Here is a 22,588-nt window from a genome sequence, read left to right as displayed (position 1 = left end):
AATTAAAGCATCTTAGTTCAAACCCCACATATAATGCATTGTTTTATGTGATAAGCCACAGGAAACACATAAGAGAATGCTGGTCTCCCTGTAAATTGGAAATACGTTTCTAAATTTAAAAAAAAAATGTAAATAATATCTTAAATTTCATTTAAAACTATAACAATATGCTTTAGCAACAGGTTTTTAATATCTAAATAATATTTTCTCCTTTATTTTTTCCATTAAAACTGGAAAAGTAAAATTAATTCTAACTCAGACTTCTCATATGTAAATTGGCAAGGTCATCAGTGGTAAAAGATTTAAACTTTCTTGACTTTTCTTGTCCTCTTCACATACATCCTTCGACAATGAAACCACAGACATGGGTTTCCCCATCTTCATTACTTCTGCTCTTGCATATAGATACGTATCTTGTTGCCAAGTGGAAATTTCTCTCCAAGTTCACGATGATCACATTGAATCACATCATACAGCAGACGCTGTGTGGCTTTGCCTGCCTTCTGTTTCCTCCTGAGGCATCCCATAGCTCTTTATTCTTTAGTTCTCTAAGAATTTCACTAAGATAATAGTTTTACTTTCTTCTTATATTGTCATCCAAATTTCAGTAGTTTTAGTTTGTAAGCCATCTTTAAACTACTTTTTAAAGCATATTTGCTGTAAGTAATAGAATAAACTTGAAGTAAATAGATGTAGGGAAGCTTGGGAGGAACTGTAGAGAACTTATAAGCAGGCATCCACCTCAGACACTCAGGCATCCCCTGAAGACATTCAAAACTCCACTGTTACTAAAGAAGATTGGTAAAAAAGAAGAGTAACTTTTTTTTTAAGCTGGTATATGTACGTTGGTTCATCAGCTTAATCTTAAGTGACAAACAAGATCAGGCAGACGGAAGGAGTGTCTTTTTTTTTTGGGGGGGTCAAAAATGTGAAAACCAGATCAAACCAAAACTAATTTGATCTTCAAAATCACTAATGAAGAGGAAAAATATGAAACTTTTTCTTAAGAAAAAGCACACTTTTTCTTAAGACTTATTCCTCTCTGTACAACCGCATAATACAAAACAATAATTTCCTGAAGAGACAGCAGTAGCAACAACAAGAAATATACTCACATAGTACATATAGAAGAACAACCACCAAGTAAACATACTGAAATCTCTATTTTACACAACCATCAGTTATCTTCCTAATGGAAGACTCATCCACTTTGGCCTGAATGTTACATTATGTAAAACTCTCTTTCATATCAGTCACTTAATATCCTAATAATTTTTATTGATTAGGGCAATTCTTTAAAAATATTCCACGAGGAGCCGAGCATTGTGGCACATTGTAATAATCCCAGTACTCTGTGAGGGAGAAGCAGGAATATTGCAAGTTTGAGTTCCCTTGGGGAATTTACTGAGATGTTTTTATTTTATAAATTTTTTTTAAAAAAGGTCTGGAGTTGTTGCTTGCTTGGGGGTCCTGGTTGTAATGCTTATAACACAAAAGAATATATCTATATCCATATCTATCTATATCTATATCTTCTATAAAGGATCGCATGCATGATGATCTGCTGATTTTAGTATTTTGAAATACTGAGTATGGAAAAATGTTTAAAATTTGATTAGCTTGGGCCAGAGATTTAGCTCAGTGGTGCAAGTGCCTGCCTGTCAGTGTGAGGTCATGATTTTGATCCCCTGTATGAAAAAGAAAAAAATTATCTGCTTATGGGACCATGTATTTTACATTAAATTTTTACACTCCATCTTCTTTTTATTACAATAATATATTATAAATTTGCTATTGGCCTTGAGGAATTTCATTTAGTGGAACATTATCATGTGTTTATCAAATGTTTTTCCCAGACTGGCAATTGGCTGTAGATTTTGTTTGTTTTCCTGCTCCTTTCTATCTGGAATTGTGCATCTGACATTTACAGGTGTTTTCAGATTATTCATCCTGATTCTGTACAAACTCAGTTAATAACTTACTGACTTTGCTTTAGCTGAGCAATGTGGAGGACTAACTCAGGACTTCAGTCTCCTTTCATGCAATGAAATGCTCACTTGGCTCCATTCTCAGGTGTTTCTTAAGTAATACAATCGATCTCAGATATTACATGTATTTCAGTTGAAGTTGCTAAGTATTGAGACCTAGTAGGAAAGTAAGAAGTTGATGCAAAATTTAATAAATTGTTTCTTCTAAGCAGAGTATTTCTTTCTTAAATGGATATTTATTGTAAAATATTTCTTTTTTTTTGAGAGATATTTGTTGAAAATAGTGACAAATGTATCAATCATAGTATACTCTATAGCTATTTGCACATTTGATGTTAAGAATTTTGTTTTGAAAATTGCAACCAAAAAAAGCTATACACAATTTCAGTTTAAAGAGGACAATTCAGTTTGGTCTGGTGATGCACCCCTGAAATTCCTAGAACTATGGAGGCTCAGGCAACTTGTCCGGGTACTCTCAAAAGTACAAAGAACAAAAAAGGGATTGGAGAGTAGTAGCTCAGTGTGGAGATCCTAGGTTCAGTGCCCAGTACTGAAAACAATAAAATAGAAAAGACAGGTAAGGTGAGCAGACACTATAATTCAGGTCCTCTGCCTTGCACAACAGCAGCCCCAACTGTGTCCTCTTTCTTGAGAAGCAGGACAGAGCTATAGTCCTGCTATAATATGAAGGGAATAATCTTCAATGTAAATTTACTTAACAGAGTGAACATCAACACGATTCTGTAATTTTTCAATATATAAAATTTCTCTCTTAGGATTACATCTCCTTTAGAGCATAATCCAGCTAACATGCTAAATTTTAAATCACTGAATAGTAACATTCTTCCATCAATACAAAATAGTTGATGAAACTGATTTGTTAATGCCATGGTTTATGTTAGTGGCTCCCAAGGCCCCCTAAAATTTGTGACTGGTTAATTGTCTAGTGCTTGGATTGGTGATGTGAGTGTTTCACCCATCTACGGGTGGAACCAGGGTGTGATGTAAAGGTAGGAAGAAAGTGTCTCTGTCTCTTGCCCAGTTCCAGCCAGACATGAATAGTGGCCCACCAAGACACCCTGTCATTGGAGTTTGGAGTATAGACTGAAACTTCCAAGAACTGTAAGGAATAAACTTTTCTTTCTCTAACTTTGGGTATCAAGTATTTTGTCTCAACAATGAGTAAATGTAACTAAGACAGTTAAAGAACATTTTTTAATCAACTGCAAAGCTCTATATGGAATTAAAAGCTGTCTCTATATAATTTCATACTCCATAAATGCCTTCACTCAAATGAAGACTTCTATTCATTTTATATGCTTCATACAAAATCAAATTATTATTAATTATAGAGATTTAAATATTTAAATCTATATGAATCCATTCAGAGTCATCAGTTTAAAGCATTACATTGTAAACTAGAATTTAAGTTGATACAAACCAATAGAAATGCAATCAGGGGCCAATAGTTAAGAGTTCACTTAGAATTCCTTTTTTAATTTTTTTATTTTATTACTATATATTTTATTACTATATGTTTGCATTATATGAAATGTTTACATTCACATTGGGAGGGTGTATACCCTGGATAGCACAATTCGATTTTTACTTTTCTTTTTTTTTTTTCTTTCTATTTTTGTTTTTTGATCTCTCTATCTCAGCACCCACTCCTCTCCCTAAATCTCATTTTGGCATTTTTATTCTTGTTGCTATTATTATTATTATTATTATTATTATTATTCACTCATATTTAGGACAATGAGTGTTTGCATTCACTGTGAATATTTGGTACCTGTTCATAGTATACCTTAATTCTTTTCATTTGATGGTTCTTTAAAAGATGGATGGGAGAGTGAGTATCTGCACACCATCCTAGCCCTGGGAGTTTAAGATCATTGCTCCCAGTGGTCAAGCAACCTCCGAGCTTCCCACCACACTCAATGGCTCCACAGGTCTTGTGCCTGCATGGGCCACCACCAGTGACCCTCTCTCAATCCAGGGAACTGGGTGGCCAGAGGTGAGTGTTTGTGTACCATCCCAAGCTTGAGGAGTTTACGACCACTGCTCCCAGTGGTCAAGGAATCTCCCAGCTTCCCATGACACTCGACCAGCTCTGCAGGTCTTGGGACTGCCTGGGCCAACCCAAGTGACCCTCTCTGATTCCAGGGAACTGAGCTTCCAGAGGTCAGTGTCTGCACACCATCCCAAGCCCTGGGAGTTTAAGATCATTGCTCCCCATTGTCAAGAAACTGCCCGGCTTACAGCCACACTCAAGTGGCTCCAGTAGGTTTTGGTCCTGCCTGGCCAATGTGTAGTGAACGTCTCTCAATCCAGGAAATGGGCAGCCAGAGTCCCAGGAGCCTGGGATTTCCAACAGGACCAGGGGAAGACATGGAACAACACTTGAAACAGGGAAATATAGGAAAATGACAAAATGAAAGACCAAAATGCAATCTCAAGCCTCCAGCCCATCCCAAGAAAGCTTAGAAGCTATTTACATAGAAGAAAATATATACCATGCACCTTAAATATCTGAAATAATAGCAACTGAAATAAAGAAGCAACTCCGGGAAGCTTTAAAAGAATTCAAACTAGAAATATTCTCCCAGGTAAAAGAAGAAATCATAAAAGTAATGAAAGAGATGCTGAACACATCTAAAGAAGACACTGTTAAAAAATTAGAGGAACAAAACAAAAAGATAGAATCTATGGATAAACAATATAAGAAACAAACAGAATATATATAGCAGATTCAAAGAGATATACAGGAAATCAAAAATTCCATTGAAAGTTGTCAAAACCACCTCAACAAAAGTGAAGAATTTTAGACCTCAAGAACAAGATTGCAGCTAGTGAACAGGAAGGGAAAGATCTTTTAAAAATAACGAGGAATCAGGAAATAACAATTCAACATCTGCAAGATGATGCAAAGAAAGACAACATAAGATTGATAGGGAAAATGAAAAAGAAGGGTACAACATAAAGGATGTCAAGAGGATATTTAGATAAGTAATAGCTGAAAATTTCCCAAACATGAGAATGGAAACTGACATTAGAATTAGTGAAGCACACAGAGCTCCAAATAGCCCTAACCAAGATAAAACTACATCCAGACATATAATAATCACCTTCCCAGAAATACAACATAAAAATAGAATACTAAAAGCTGTTAGAAAAAACAGATGACTTATAAAGGAAAACCTATCAGAATCAGAGCAGACTTCACAACATAAACAATGAGGTCAAGAAGATCATGAAGTGAAGTATTTCAGGTCCCAAAGAAAAATGATTTCCAATCTAGACTGATATAACCTGCAAAACTGTCCTTCAAAGTGGATGGAGAAATAAGATACTTCCATGACAAAGAACAGCTGAAGAACTTCATGATCACCAAGCCAACCCTGCAAAGAATACTGAAAGACAGTTTAGATATACTTAGGAAAAAAACACTAAGCAAAGCAGACAATTAAACATAATGGAATGATAAAGATGCAACAGCAGAAAGATAACATGTCAACAACAAACCAATATATAACAGTTATAACTTTTAATGTAAATGGTCTCAATTCAACAATGAAAAGAAACAGACTGGCAGAGTAGATCAAGAAACAACATCCAATCATATGCTGTCTACAAGAAACTCATCTAACAAAAAAGGAAACTCACAGACAAAAAGTCAAAGGATGGAAAACAATACTTCATGCAACAGGGAGCCCTCCCTCCCCCCTCAAAAAGGAGGTAGCTATTCTGTTTGCAGACACAGTGAACTTCAAACCAAGAATGATCAGAAGAGATAAAGAAGGTCATACATACTGGTTAGGGTAAAACTTCAAGAGGAAGAGATAACAATCTTAAACATATATGCACCAAATTCCAGAGCACCCAGATTTACAAAGCAAGTATTAATATAAATGAAAAACCAAATATGCAATAACATAATTATAACAGGAGACATTAACACACCATTGAAAATCAGGGACAGATCAACCAGACAGAAAATCAGCAAAGAAATAACATAAATGAATCACACCTGTGAACAAATGGACTTGATAGACATATACAGAGTGTTCCATCCAACAACATCAGAATACACATTCTTCTCAGCAGGAGATGGGACGTTCTCTAAAATAGACCATATACTAGCCAATAGAACATATTTAAATAAATGTAAAAGAGTTGAAATTATTCCATGCATGTTATTGGATCACAGCACCATGACACTAAAAATTAATGATAAAAGAAACTGCAAAAATTCCACAAACATATGGAAACTGAATAGCACATTCTTGAGCAATCAGTGGGTCACAGGGGAAAGTAAAGAAGAAATTAAACAATACCTACAAGCAAACAAAAATACAAATACAACTTACCAGAATCTGTGGGATGCAATCAAAGCAGTCCTCAGAGGAAAATTTATTGCATTGAGTTCTCACATCAGGAACACAGAACGAATACAAATAAATAACTTGATGCTACACATCAAACATCTAGGAAAAAAAGATCAAGTTACGCCCAAAGCCAAAAGAAGAGAGGAAATTATAAAACTCAGAGCAGAAATTAATGCAATAGGGACTAAGAAAACAATCCAAAGAATCAACAAATCAAAGAGTTGGTTATTTGAAAGAATAAATAAAATCGATAAGCCCCTAGCCAACCTTATTAAAAAAAAGGGAAGAAAAAGCTCAAATTCATGCAATAGAGAATGAAAAATGCTAAATTAATACAGATTGTAGAAATACAGAAGATCATCAACAGCTATTTCAAAAGCCTCTACTCTCATAGGTTCGATAATACAGAAGAAATGGACAAATTCCAAGAAACATGAAGTAGCAAAGCTAGGTCAAGAAGATATAAAACTGCTGAATAACCCAAATTTATCAGTGAGATTGAAAAGGTAATTAAGTCCTTACCTACAAAGAAGAGCCCAGACCCAGACAGATTCACTGCAGAATTGTACAAGAAGAACAAAGAAGGCTTAATGCCAACACTCCTCAAAATCTTCAATGAAATTGAAAGGGAAGCAGTCTTTCATAAGTCATTCCTGCAAGCAAATATTGCTCTAGTACCAATACCTGAGAAAGACTCAACTAAAAAGAGAACTACAGGCCAATCTCCCTAATGAACACAAATGCAAAAATCCTCAGTACAATATTGTCAAACAGGATGCAGCAAATCATCAAGATTATATGCCATGACCAGGTGGAATTCATCCCGGGATACAGGGATGGTTCAACAAAAAATAAATCAATAAATGTAATCCACCATTACAATAAAGCCAAAAATAAGAATCACATGGTCATTTCTGTAGCTGCAGAAAAATCTTTTGATAAGGCCCCATTCATTCATAATAAGAAACTTACAGAAAATTGGAATAGATGGTCTTTACCTCAATATGATAAAGGCCATCTATGACAAACCAACAGCCAACATCATATTTAATGGCCAAAACCTGAAGGCCTTTACCTTAAAATCAGGCACAAGATAAGGATGTCCCTTATTATTTCTCCTATTCAATATAGTACTGGAAATACTAGCCAGAGCAATTAGAAAGTAGATAGAAATAAAAGGAGTAAAGATAGGAAAAGAGTAACTTATATTATCATTATTTGCAGATGACATGATACTCTACATAGAAGACCCCCAAAAGTTCATTGAAAGACTTCTACATATAATAAATAAATTCAGAAATGTAGCTGGGTACAAAAGCAATACTCAAAAATCAATAGCAGTCCTATACACTAACAACAAAGTCACTGAGAGAGAAATAAGAAAAGCCACACTCTTCATACTAACAACCAAAATAAATTAAATGCTTCAGAATTATTCTCAAGGAAGAAGTGAAAGATATATAAGGGAAAATTATAATACCCTGAAAAACAAATCGAAGAGGATCTCAGAAAATGGAAAGACAATTCTTGCTTATTGACAGGAAGAATAAATATTGTGAAAAAGGCCATTCTCCCAAAACTGATATACAGAGTCAAAGCAATCCCAATAACAATACCATCAACATACGTCATAGATCTAGATCTAGACCTCCTAAAATTCATCTGGAACCAGAAGAGACCTAGAATAACAAAGACTTTTCTAAGCAGCAAAGGCAAGGCAGGAGGTATCACAAATCCTAACTTGAAGTTATACTACAAAGCATCTGTAGTAACATCAACATGGTACTAGAATCAAAACAGATCTGAAGATCAATGGAATAGCTTAGAAGATACAACCATAACTACACACACACTCAACCACCTTATCTTTGATAAAGGGGCCAAACATATTCCATGGAAAAAGATAGTCTCTTTAATAAATGGTGTTGGAGAAAATGGCTCTCCATATGCTGAAAACTAAAGCTAGACCCATGCCTATCACCAGGTACCAAATTAAAATCTAAATGGATCAAAAATCTGAATATTAAAACAGAAAAACTAAATCTGTTGGAAGACAAATTGGGTAAAAACCTTGAAGACATATGGGTAGGTAGAAAATTCATGAACAGGAATCAAACTGCATAGGAAATACTCCACAGAATCAATAACTGGGATCACATCTTATGAAAAAGTTTCTGCAGGTCAAAAGAATTCTCCAGCATAGTGAAAAGAAAATCCACAAACTCAGAAAAAGTCTTCGTGAACTGTCCCTCAGACAAAGGACTTTTGTCTAAAACATATGAAGAATTTTTAAAGAACCTCAGACCCCTCAAAATTCAAAGATCCAATCCAAAAATGGGCATGAATACACACTTCTCAGATGAAGAAATACAAATGGCAAATAAATACATGAAAAGGTGTTCATCATCATTGCTCATTAGAGAAATGCAATTTAACACTACACTGAGATTTCATATCATTCCAGAAAGAATGACCAAGTCAAGAAAACTACCAACAACAAATGCTGGTGAGGCTGTGGGGAAAAAGGAACTCGCCTGCACTGTTGGTGGGAGTGTAGACTGGCGCACCCTTTGTGAAGGTCAGTCTGGAGATTTCTCAAAAATCTGGGATTGGAAATCCCATTTCTTCCAGCTATTCCACTTCTAGGAATGTCCCCAGAAGAAATGAAAACATCATACCACAGTGATATTTGTGCAGCCATGTGTATAGCAGCACTACTTGTAATAGCCAGATGTTGGAAACAATCAGATTGAATCTTTTAGTCTAGTATAATCTCACTTGTTGATTATTGCTGCTCTTTTATGGAAGGGAGGTTCTGTTCAGAAAAATCTTTGCTAATTCTGTTTTACAAATTCCAGATTTGATGTTTCTGTGTTAATGTTTAGAACTTTGATCTATATTGCCTTTAATTTAGTATATGCTAAGAGATAAGGGTGGCAGTATCATTTTTCTACAGACACTCAGTTTTACCTGCACCACATGTTAAATTGGTTATCTTTCCTCCAACATATGGTTTCTGACTCTTTGTTAAAATCAAACAATTGAATATGTCTTGGGAGATACCTGTATCTTCAGTCCTGTTTCGATGATCCACGTGTCTGTTTTTGTTCCAGTTTAATGACATTTTTTATGACCATTGTTTTGCAATATAGCTTGAAATCTCATTATTGCTATGCTGCCTGCCTTCTTTGCTCATGTTAACCGAAATAACGTTTGTTTCTCAGGATTTCTTCTTATGCCATATGAATTTTAGGATTCTTTTCTCTATATCTAAAAAGTATTCTGTTGGCTTTTTTATTTTAAAAAGTAATAAACAATAAAAACAATGATACATAATTTCCAAAAAGATAATAAGAAATTAGCAATGGTTAATGTATTGTGTATTGCTATGTTCAATGTAATTGCTTAGATTACAAGATATAAACAGCAAAGTTGATCAAACAATATAAGCAGAAACCATTTTTAAAGAACTAATAGAAATTAGTAGTAAATAATATTATCTATCTTATATGTGTATTTATTACATTTATTTTCTCTTCCTTATTTTCTCCTTTCGTCCCATGCCGATTGTTCTTTCTTTTGAACATTTTCTTTCTCTTTCACAATGTTTGTTGCACCTTTTGGTTCCTATTTACTCTTACAGTTATTTACACTAGAGATACAATATGATCTTTATGCATATGGATTTAATTCACTTATGAGTACAGTCTCAAGTTTAACCTTTATAATTGAATAATATTATATTGTATAAATATGAAATCACTTTTGAATTGTATAAAATTGTATAAAAATATGAAATCAATCCTCAGTCGATGGGCATTTGGGTTATTTTCAAGATTTGGCTCTTACAAATTGTGCTGCTTCAAAAATGGGTGCACATCCATTGCTGTGGTCTGATGTTTTTAATTTTGGGGGGAATGTATTTAAAAGGGGAAAGCTTGGTGGAATAGAACCTCTAATCCTAATCTTTTGAGGAAGATGCACGCTGATTTCTACAGTAACTGCAGCAGTCTGAACTCCTACCAACAGTGAAGAAGTGTTCTTTTTTCCCCACAGCTCCTCCAGCATTTGTTGTTTGTTTTTTATAATAGCCATTGCTTCTGGGGTGAGAAGCAATCTCAGTGTTGTTTTAACTTGCATCTTTCTAATGACCATTGATGCTGAACATTTTTTCATGTATTCATTTTCCACTTGTGTTAACTCAAATGCCCATCAACTGAGGGTTGATTTCATATTTTTATACCATGTGTATTCATCTCAGATGCCCATTTTTGGATGAATCCTTGAAACTGAGGGGCCTGATTCTTTTTAATTCTTTATATGTTCTAGATAGAAATCTTTGAGTGACAGTTGACTAAAAATTTCCCAGTCTGTGGGATTTCTTTTTACTCAGTTGGTCACTTTTTCAATGTGCAAAAATTTCTTAATAAGATAAGATCCCAGTGGTCAATTATTTGAAATATTTCTCATGCAGTTTGGTTTTTGTTCATGAAGTCACTGCCTACCCCGATGTCTTCAAGCTTTTTTAAATCTACATTTACTTCCAGTATATTTCGTATTTCTGTTTTAATATTTAGATCTTTGATCATTTTGATTTTAGTTTACTGCATGGTGACAGACGTAGATCTAGTTTTCATTTCTTCTGTGATATCTATACTATGTGAGTAAAGATTTTTGAAATAGGTATTGATGATCTGCATTTCCAAAGATCCTTTTTATTCCTTTTGCATGAATTCAAGTTTTATCTTACCTTTTTTTTGATAAGGTTTGGCTAGGGGTTTATCAAATTTATTTTTTCTTTCAAAGAACCAATTCCTCAATTCATTAATTTGTTGTATTATTTTCTTAGTCCCAACTGCTTTAGTTTGTGCTCTGATCTTCATAATTTCCTCCCAAAATATGGGATTTTGGGGTTTGACTTGTATTTCCCTTTTCAGAAGCTTGAGTTACAGCGTTAGATTATTTGTGCTTGTTGTTTTCCTGTTGTGAGAATTCATCACTATTGATTTCCCTCGTCCATTGTGTCCTATGGGTTCCATTAAGTTATATTTTCATTTTTGATTAATTGTATTTATTGTATAAATTCTTCTTTAATTTCATATTGGTGCATTATTTTTTCAGGAAGTTCTTATCTAATTTCCATGTGTGCATGGAGTTTTTATGGTTTCTTTTGTCATTAATTTCTAATTTTGATGCACTATGGTCAGGTAATATGCATGGGATAATTTCAGTTCCTTTGTATTTATTTAACCATGCTCTATGAGCTAAGATATTGTCTGTTTTAGGGAATGTTTCATGTGCAGCTGAGAACAACATGTATTCTGATGTTGGGTGGAGTGCTTTGTTGACATCTACTAAGTCCATTTGTTCACAAGTTTGGTTTGGTTTTGTTATTTCTTTGCTGATTGTTTTGTCTAGTTGATCTGTATCTTTGTAACAGTGGGGTATTAAGATCCCCTATTACATCTGTGTTACTATTGCTTATTTGATTTTTCTTGTCTCTTATATTTGACTTATATAGTTGAGTGCTCCAATATTTTGTACATATATATTTATGGTTGTTATTCCTTTCTCTTGAAGTTTTCCTCTAAAAAGTATGTAGTGAACTGCTTTATCTGTTTTGATTATTCTTGAAGTTCACATTGTTGCAAATAAAATAATTACCTCTGCTTTTTTCTGTGTTCCTATTGCATGAAATATTATTGAACATTTGACTATCAGTGTATGAATTTCTTTTTGAGTTAAATATGTTTCGCATTCTGCCAATATTTTCTTTGGATGGGTGAATTGAGACCGTTTACACTGATGATCATAACTGATGTGCATTGGATTATTTTTGTCATATTTTTTCTGCTGTTAGTTCCCTGACTTAACCCTCTTTTATTTATTTTGAAAGCAAACAAACAAACAAGCATAAAAATCATACAGAGTAGGAAAGAATTGGAAAATTAACACTAGTTAATATATTGCACATTGTTATCTTGAAAGAAGTTGTTCAGATTTTCATGAAGAAAGTGGTGAAAAAGACAATGAAAACAAACTATTCTTCCTGATGAACAGGGATTAGTACAACAGTTATCTACTTTGTATGTATTTACATATATACTACTTTCTTTCTTTCTCCTTTCCCCTATCCTAGGTGTTCTTTTCTTTTGAGCACTTTTTTTTTTCCTTTTTGTTTTCACAATATCTATTGCACATTTTGGTACTCATTTACTTTTTTAAAAACGTTTTTACACAAGGGAGAGAATAAAATATTTACACATACAAGTCTGATTTATTTCACTGATGTGTATAGTCTAATGATTCCAACCATTTGCCTATAAAAGCTCGTTTGTCCTTCTTTATAGCTGAGTAATACTCCATTATATAAAAATACCACACCTTTTTTTTTTTTTTATCTATGCCATGCTTGATGGGCATTTGTGTAGTTTCCAAGATTTAACTATTACAAATTGTGCTGCTATAAACATGGGTGTACATATATCGCTGTGGTATGACGTTTTCAATTCTTCTGGGAAGATATCCAAAAGGAGAATAGCTGGACTGAATGGGACATAATCATAGTTTTCTAAGAAATCTGCAGATTGATTTCCATGGTGATTATACCAGTCTATACTCCTACCAACAGTGGAAAACTGTTCCCTCACATCCCAACCAACATTTGTTGTTGGTCGATTTCTTGAAGACAGCCATTCATTCTTTTTGGAGTGAGATAGAATTTCAGCATTGTCAATTTGCATTTCTCAAATAGTCAGTGATGCTGAACATTTCTTCATATATTTATTTGCATATGTATTTCTTCATCTGAAAAGTGCATGAATTAACCTCGGATGCTTCTTTTAGGATAGGATCTTTGCATTTACTTTTCAATTCTTTGTATGTTCTAGATAAAGGGAGAGCTGGCTAAAATTCTTTCCATTCTGTGGGTTTTCTTTTCAGTCTGGTGGTGATTTCTTTTTATGTGCAAAATCATTTTAATGAGATCCTAGCTATTGATTATTTGAAATATTTCTCATGCAGTTTGTGTTTTGTTCATGAGCTCTTTGCCTACCCCTGTGTTGTCAAGATTTCTACCTAATTTCTCTTCCAGAGATTTAGTGTTTGTTTCAATATTTAGATCTTTGATCCATTTTGACTCTAGTTGAGTGAAATGTGACAGGCATGGGTCTAGTTTAAGTCTTTGGCATGTGGAAAGCTATTTTTCCAACACTATTTATTAAAGAGGCTGTTTTTCTACAGTGAAACTGTTTGACACTTTTGTTAAAGATATGGTGTTTGAGTGTTTTTGTAGTTGTATCTGCATCTTCTAATCTGTTCCATTGATCTTCAGATTTTTAAAAAAATATATTTGTTTATTTATTTCTTTGCCAGTGTCATGCTAATTATCACAATAGCTTTTCGATGTAATTTCAAGCCAGGGATTGTGATGTCTCCTGCCTTGCTTTTGTTGCCCAGGATTGTCTTTGCTATCCTAGGTCTCTTCTGTTTCCAAATGAATTTTAAGAATATTTTCTTTGGATCTGTGGGATACATAATGTTGTTTTGGTTAAGATTACTTTAAATCTGTATAATTGTTTTGGGAATATGGCCATTTCCACAATGTTGTTTCTTCCTATCTATGAGCAAGGGAAATCTTTTTGTTTTCTAATATCCTCTTAAATCTTGTTTTTCATAGTACTATAGTTCATAGTTCATAGTACTATATATATATATATATATATATATATATATATATATATATATTCTTTTTAGATTAATTTTTAAGTATTTAGTTTTTTGGATGTTATTGTGAAATATGCTATTTCCATAATTTCTCTCTCAATCAGATTGTTGTTTGTGTACAAGAATGCCACTGAGTTTTGAGTACTGACTTTGTGTGTAGCTATGCTATTGATTTTGCTTATTAGCTCTAGTAGTCTTTATGCAGAGTTTTTGGAATCTTCTATGTAGAGTATCATGTCATTTGCAAAAATGATAAATTTAACTCTTCCTTTCCTGCCCTTATTCCTTTTCTTTCTCTCTCTTGTTTAATTTCCCTGGCTAAGCTTTCCAGAACTGTATTGAATAGGAGTGGTGATAGTGGACATCCTTGTTTCTCTCTTCCTGATTTTAGAGTAAAATGTTGCAGTTTTTTCCCACTTTAGTCTATTCTGAGTTTCTGTAGAGTTTTTTTTAATCATGAATGAGTTTTGGACTTTATCAAAAGCCTTTATGCATCTATCAAGATGATCATATGATTTTTGTCTCTGGTTCTGTTGATGTGTGTATTATATGTATTGATTCTCACATGTTAAACCATCCTTACATTCCTGAACTGCACTTGAACATGGTGTACAATCTTCTTGATGATTTGCTGCATTGTTTGCTTGTATTTTAATGAGATATTTACATCTATATTTATTAGGAAGATTGATCTGTAGTTCTCCTTTAGATTTTTCTGTGTTTTAGGTAACAAAGTAATACTTGCCTCCCGGAATGAGTTAGGGAGAATTGTTTCCCTTTCAATTTCATTAAAGAGTTTGAGTAGTATTAGCATTAAATCTTCTCTAAATTTCTTGTAGATCAGCTGTGACTCTATTGGACCTGGGGTTTTCTTCATTGGTAGAAATTACCAATTTCTTAATTACATTTTCAATTTCAGTAACTGATACTGAGTTATTCAAATTTTTATATCATGTTGCTTCAGCTTTGGTAATTCATACATTTCTAGGAATATGCACATTTCTCCTGTGCTTTCCAGCTTAGAGGAAACTTTTTTTCTTTTTTTGTACCAGGAATTCAATTCAAGACCTTGTGCTTAGCAGGCAGGCATTTGTGCCACTGAACTACATCCCTAGACCAAGATTTAAAAAAAAAAAAAGTATTAATGATCTGAGTTTCCACAGGATCAATAGTAGCTTCACAGTTTTTATTTCTTATTGCCTGGATTTGAGCTTTTCTTTCCTTTTCCTGATGTTGATCATTAGTCAGTCCTCACCAGGTCTCTATTAGCACACCAAAGTTCCTCAACTGTGGGAAGTACACTAGAAGGGCCTTCAGCACACCCAGCGTGGTACTGTGAAGAACCCAGCTGTTTGAGGCTGCTAGGCAGGACTCTACCAGGTTCTGAGTGGCGTATCAAAGCTGAATAGGTAGGTGGAGTATGTTATAGAGGCCTTCAACTCATGTCATGTGGCACAGCAAAGCTTCAAAACTGCTTGGGGTCACTGGTAGGGCCTTACCAAGTTTCCAGAGAGGTGCTGGTGGGGTTCATTGTGTAGCCCTTCAGCTCACAGTGATAAGGGAAGGCAATTCCCCAGCCTGTCTGCATCATTGTATGGGGCCCAACCAAGCCCCGAGGAACCTAACCAAAGTGTGCAGATTGGCTATACTGGATGGGGCCCTACCTGATTCAGGGCAAGTTCTGGAGGTTGCACGACTGGATGGGGTTTGCTGTGCAAGCCTTTGGCTTCTACTGCTGAGGGAAGGTGATTCTCTGGCCACTTGGAGTCACTGGGTTTTAAGCTCTTTTAGCCTTGAGAATTTGTGCTGAGAAATGTGCTGCAATTATGATTGATTTAATTTTCTATGTGATTTTTTGTTTTTCACTGGTTGCCTTTAAAGCACTACATTTTAATTTTTTTCTCTTAATTCGCTAATTTAAGCAGGATATATCCTGGTGAACTTTCATCATAATTGTTTGGTATTCTATAAGTATTGTTTATCTATACTTTAAAATATTTTCTCATATTTGAGAAATTTTGTTGAATAATTTCTATAAATATATTGCTGAACCCATCTGTATCTTCTAGTTTTTCTTTAACTCTAATTAGCCTTAGATATTTTTGTTATTGTATTGTGTAGCTGCTACTGAAACCCTGAAATAATTTCCTAGTATTCCTTGACTATCATTTTTTATTAATATTTCAAATGGTTCTACTCTTTATGACCCTTTCATTACTGTATTTCTATTTAACTATTTGAGGTCCCATTTGTCTTATATTGTTTTTAATATTTCCTTTCAGTATGCCTTAACAGCACTTCGTATATTTGTCTCTCAGTTCTCCTCTTTGTATGTCTCTGCAATCCTGTTCATCTCCTCCAAATCTTTCCATGTTATCCAGTTAATATTCCTTTTTGTCTTCCAAATTGTATTGCTTTGTTGCATTTTTCTTGCTAACTTAACTTTTTATTTGTCTTTTTTAGTGTTTACCGCTAATACTTATGATTCCTAAGGAGGTAATCTATAATCTGATATTCTTTTTTGGAGGGGTGGAGGGGTTACCAACAATCGAACTTAGGAACTTTGAGCTTGTCAGGCAGGCACTGCACCACTAAACTGAATACCTGGCCCCAGTATTTATTTATTTATTTATTTTGGTACCATGATTCAAACTCAGGATCTTGCACCTGCCAGGTTGGTGTTGCACCATTGAACTACATGCCTAGCCCTTATATTATTTTCTTAATAAAACATTTGTCCCTTTAGTCAAACATTATCTGCTCATTTGTCATGTTTATTTTCCTGCTGTTTCTAAGACTATAATTGAGTAATATAAAAATACAACTTTAATAACAGCTTAGGAATATTTATATTCATCTGAGAATATTTTCAACTAGCTTTCTCCCCATTTTTATGAAGGTGATAGGCTCTTGCACAACTTCTACTATGTTTAATGTTAGCCTAAATTATTTGGCTTAATAAAGAAAACTAACATCCTCTACGGTTTCAAGCATTAGTTTAATGACATTACCAATCGGTAAACAATAAAAATGCTAATAATCCATTAATAACATTTTGTAGTGTCACCATAAATGTAATAAATTCAAAATGCAAAACAATTAGACTTTGTATAAAGTCACATTTGTGTGCTATTTCCTCCCATAGAATGTTTACGCAATCCCCACTCTCCAATTGATATACTGAAATTCTAATCCACAAATTGATGGTATTGGTATATTGGGTCTTTGTGAAGTTAAGTACAACATTAGAATGAAGATTTCATGAATGAGATTGTACTTGTTACTCTTTAGACCTAAATTGTCCCTCTCCTTCATAAGCCTCATATTTTTAGAAGTGGAATTTTGGAAGAAAGTTGCTTCATGCTGAATGGGCTATAAGGAGGTTGAGCCTTGTTGCAGGAGGGAAGTCTCTTAAGTCAAGATCCAGAGGGTGTACTCTGCCCCTTTCTTTCTCTAGCTTATTTTCTTGTTGTTATGGTTTTTAAAAGATTTCTTGTTGTAGAGTATATACAATAATAGTTTACTCTTTAAGTGTGTTGATGAGCACATTCTCTTTAAAATTTAAACACATTTGAATAGATTCTAGGAATATGTACAAAATTTGTAAGTTCTTAGAATATAAAGCAAATATGAGAAAAAGTGGAAAAATGTATAATTACTGGAGCTAATGACAGTTTAGTTAAACAACTTAATTAAATACTAAAGTATACACTGAGAAGTAAAAAATAAAAATCACAAATTTATCTAGAGTTGTAAAACTAAATTGAATTAATTCATTTTATTTTGTCATACATGAATATTTAAGTATTATATAAACTGATAAGAAACCATGTGATATTTTCATTGTGTATACTTGTGTAATCTTTAAATCATGTTAAACATAATACACTAATCAATCCTTTATCATCCCTTTCTGCCTTCTGCTTTTCTCAGCCTCTAGTAACATCATCCTACATTCAATTTCTAGGAATATCAACATTTTTAGATTCGATATATTTGATGAACATTTTCTGGTACTTGTCTTTTTATGTCTTGTTTATTTCACATAATATAATGAACTTTAGTTCCATCTGTGTGGTTCCAAGTAACAAGATTTTGTTCTTTTGTATGACTGAATAGTATTGCATTGTGTACACAAGGAAATAGATAAGTGGATACTTATGTTGTTGATCTTTCTTAGTTATTGTGATTAGTGTTGCACTGAACCTAAGAATGTTGATGTCTCTTGACTTGCTGATTTTATTTTCTTTGGTTGTATAGTGAGAATGCTGGGTCATCAGATAGTTCAATTTTAATAGTTTGGAAGCTTCAATATGACTTTGAATAGTGGTTATATTAATTTAAATTTCCATTAACAGTCTGTAAACATTTGGTTTTCTCTATCATCTCCCTAAGTTGTCATTTATAATCCTTTACACTAGTAGTCATTCTTCCTGGAGTGAGATGACATTCCGTTGTTCTTTTGATTCTCTTTTCTTTGATAATTGGTAATGTTGACTATTTTTAATATTCTTAGCCTTTTGTCTAGATTATTTTGAGAAATATCCACTGTTCATTTCTTAATTGTTCTATTTACATAAATATCTTAGTCATTTTCCTTTGTCATTTTCCTTAGTCATTGCCCAATTCTGGGCATCCAAAATTTGAAAGAGGAACAGTTTATTTTGTTTCATGATTTAAGTCCACTTTGAATGGTTCTAAGAAGACATGGCATATTACAAGAGCCTGAGGAGGTAACATCTGCTTGTCACTTGAAGCTCAGAAGAGGAGAGAGAAAGAGAGAGTGCTGCTTGCCCAGGTCATATTCCAGGGACCTGCCTCTTCTGGTGAGGCTCCACTTCTAGCCAGTTTCCTATTAACCAAATCGCCCTCACAAATCTGCACCTCTGAACACTTGAAACTTCTGGGGGACATTCTAATTCTAAACCATAGCAGTAATACCCTTTGAAAGAATTATAAAGATTGTGAGTTGATCAGTGCAAGCCAAAAATTAAGTATCAACGAATATAAAGAAATCTAATAGATGTGGCTATCAAAGACGTTTCTTTGAGGTGAAAGTAGAGTTCTGCATCTTGACAGTGCTAGCTAAATTGACACACGTGTGTATATGCACACATTTGTGTACATGTATATGTGATTAAATCCTAATTTCATATACATCAATTTCTTACTTGTAATATTGTATTATTTCCAAGATTGTACCACTGGAAACACAGAATGAAGCATACAAGAAATCCTCTCTGAATTATTTATTTTAACTGTATGAACACATATAAATGTTAATATATTAGATATACAGAAAATAAAAATGTAAGTAATACCTTGGTTACTTTTCTCTTGTTGCTGGGAGAAATATCTGACATGCAAAATTAGGAAGAGAAGGTTTATTTAGCTTATAGTTTTTTGGAGGTTTCAGTCCATAATCAGTTTCTCCAAAGCATGGTGACATGGCACTTAGGCGACACTTCAGCAGCGAGAGCAAAAGGGCATACAAAGAACTGAGACCAAAACAAATCCAAAATCCAGTAGGGCAAATATTAATATCTATAGTTTCATGTCCATCATCTGAAGAAGTCTGGCAAAGTATGAGCTTGAAAGGGCTTATGTGTTTCCACTCCCAACAGCACTTCCAGTCGTTATAAGTTCCAGGTCTTGACTCTTAGGCCCACTTTGCTCAGTCCTGGCAGCTTTCCCTAGATGACCCACGCTCTTTGCTTTTTTAAATTTCTGAACTCTCCTTTGCACCTTCATGCTCAAAGCTTCACGCTCTGCCCTCTCAGGGACCTACAACCTGGCTCCCAGACCTTCTGAAATCAGGGTGTAATCTGCCTTTAGCTCAGAACTTGTGCATTCTGCATGCATCTAAACCAGCACCATGTGGATGATGCTGAGGTCTACTGCCAGTTGGAGCAATAGCCAGGCTTCCTTTCTCTTGACTGTCGGGGTCAAGTCCCTGGATCACTGGGCACGCTGAACTTGATTGTGAGGAACAGATTCTTATACCACCACAATTATGGAACCTCCTGGGGATTCTGCAGCTACTCTAGAAAAAAAAAAAAAAAAAAAAAAAAAAAGTGTGCTGTAGCTTTCATCTCAAAGCAAAGTCTTGCACTTTGCAGTTCTGGGACTGCAAACCATGAGGACGTGCTGCATCCTGTGATGCCCCAAGCCATCTTTTTCATTTTTCTACTCCTTATGAGCAATCAAGATCTCAGCTTTATGTTTATAGTCCATAGCTTCCTGGCCAAACTCACAACAAAGAACTCCTACTGAGTTCTTTGCTCTTAATTTGCAATATAAAACTGACTAGGCTCACAACATTAGCCATGTCACTGCCTCAACATTTGATTGCCTTGAAATTTCTTTTGCCAGATTAATCAGTCTACCTCCCTTTATCTCAGTCTCAGGCAAAGTCTCTGGATACAAGTAAAATGCAGAAAACTTTCTGCCAAGCCATATCATGTATTACCTGGAATCCAACAACTAATTCTGTTTTTTCCAGTACAATCCTCCCAAGTCTCGTCTTTACCAGCAGGCTTTGCATCAGCTTTCTGATCTCTTGACCTCTGACCAGAATCTCCCATGCAGAGCAGCCTAAGGCGTTCAAGCTCTATACTTTCAGGTGACATCACTGAATCTTTCAAAATTTTCCCACAAACCATTCTCAAAGGCTCTTGAATTACATGGCCAGGTACAGTCACAGTCACTCCACTAGTACCAAATTCTATCTTGGTTACTTTTCTCTTGTTGCTGGGACAAAACACCTGACACCAAAATTGTGGAAGTAAAGGTTTGTTTAGCTTATAGTTTTTGGAGGTTTCAGTCCATAATCAGCTGGCTCCAAGGCAGGGTGGCATAACACTGGAGCAACACTTCAAAGTAGTAACCAGAGCATATTGTGCACAGGCCACCCTTAAACCCAGCATGGATGTGGCACTCACAAACTATCTGCGCCTTGCACAGGATGAAGATATTTACAAAGTAAGAACCTGCTCCCTGCTGAGTCTGTCAGTTAAAACTTCTAAACTTTTCAAAGTGACACATGTATCAACCATTACAGGTACACAACAATATAAAAATACAAAATGGGAAAAGAAAGAAGAAAAGGAATCAAAAGAAGGGAATGATGGCAGATAAAATGGAAATTATACCAAGAGAATGAAAATAAATTTTATAATATAAACTTGAAAAACATAAGAACTAAATTAAACACTCAATAAAGGTAAAATTTCATTTTGAAAGGTTAATAACAATAAAATCTTGTGATTAGTCAAGAATTAAATACAAAAGCTAACAATGAAAATTGGAAAATTGTTATACATTCTATATGCCTTAAAATGTAGTCGACTACAATGAGCCATTCAATATCACACATTAAAGGAAACAGTTCATAGAAAACTCTACCCAAAATGGTTCAAGATTTTTAAGTAATCTGAATAACCTTAACTTTATAAAGGAATTGACATTGCTTAAAAATGTTTTCTCCAAATAAAACTTTATGATCAGTAGATTTCACTGTTAATTCAATTAATCACTTAATAAAGAAAATGTAAAACTACACAATTCAAGAACATAAAACATTCAAGGATGTAAAATAGTGACTTTTAAAAAAAATCTAATTGACTGGTATGATTAAAATAAAGCCTGATGAGGACATTGCAAAAAACTTTAAGGTGATATCTTAGTATCTTTAGATTATTAGATATTGGCACTAAAATAAAATTTAAATATGCTTTCCACATGAGACAATGTAAGTAAATAATATTAAAATGTTATTCTTTACAATACTGATTTACAGCAGCAAAATAAGGCAAAGAATACATTTCATAAAATCAAATTCAAGTGAAACAACCATAATTTATTTCTGCTTGCTCAAACTGCCCCTTAACAATCAATGATAGAATTTGGAATTAATAATTAAGAATGTGGGTTACAGACATTAAAAGTCGATCGATGACAGGAGGTTTGGGTATTATTTTCCAATAATTGGTTCTGGAGTTAAGTAACATCAATTATAGGGAATGAAAACATGAAATCTCTATGTTGTTGGAAGACATTTTGGAATATTTAGGAATGATTAAAAAGGATTACTATAAAAATTATAAAATTTAGTAGAAGATTAGGTACCATCATGTCATGCCAAATTTTATTTGAGGGGCGGTAAGTGGTATAATCTTACTAGTGATCATAATTTTATTGAGAGTTATAGAAAATTAAATTTGCAATGTATTTTTTAAAGGAAATACTGACTATTTTTGACTATTATCTCTCTTACCAGTCATTATTTTAGGGAACTCTTAGTTATTCATTAAATGGTGGGCACAATGAAATAAACTTGTGTAAAAAGTTTTTATTTTTAATTCATTATATTTCTTTCCTGCCCTGTATCATATCTGACATTACCCAATTTTTTTACTAGACTCACAGATCTTTCCTGTCTTTAGGGTGCATTGGGGCAGAATGGCGTGGGGGAAAAAATAAGCGAAA

The sequence above is a fragment of the Cavia porcellus genome, unplaced genomic scaffold (genome assembly GCF_034190915.1).
Source record: "Cavia porcellus strain 051 isolate PalLab524CR breed Dunkin Hartley unplaced genomic scaffold, mCavPor4.1 scaffold_15, whole genome shotgun sequence".
In the NCBI taxonomy this organism is placed as follows: Eukaryota; Metazoa; Chordata; class Mammalia; order Rodentia; family Caviidae; genus Cavia; species Cavia porcellus.
The sequence above is the reverse complement of the archived record's forward strand: the minus strand, read 5'-3'. Positions refer to the sequence as shown.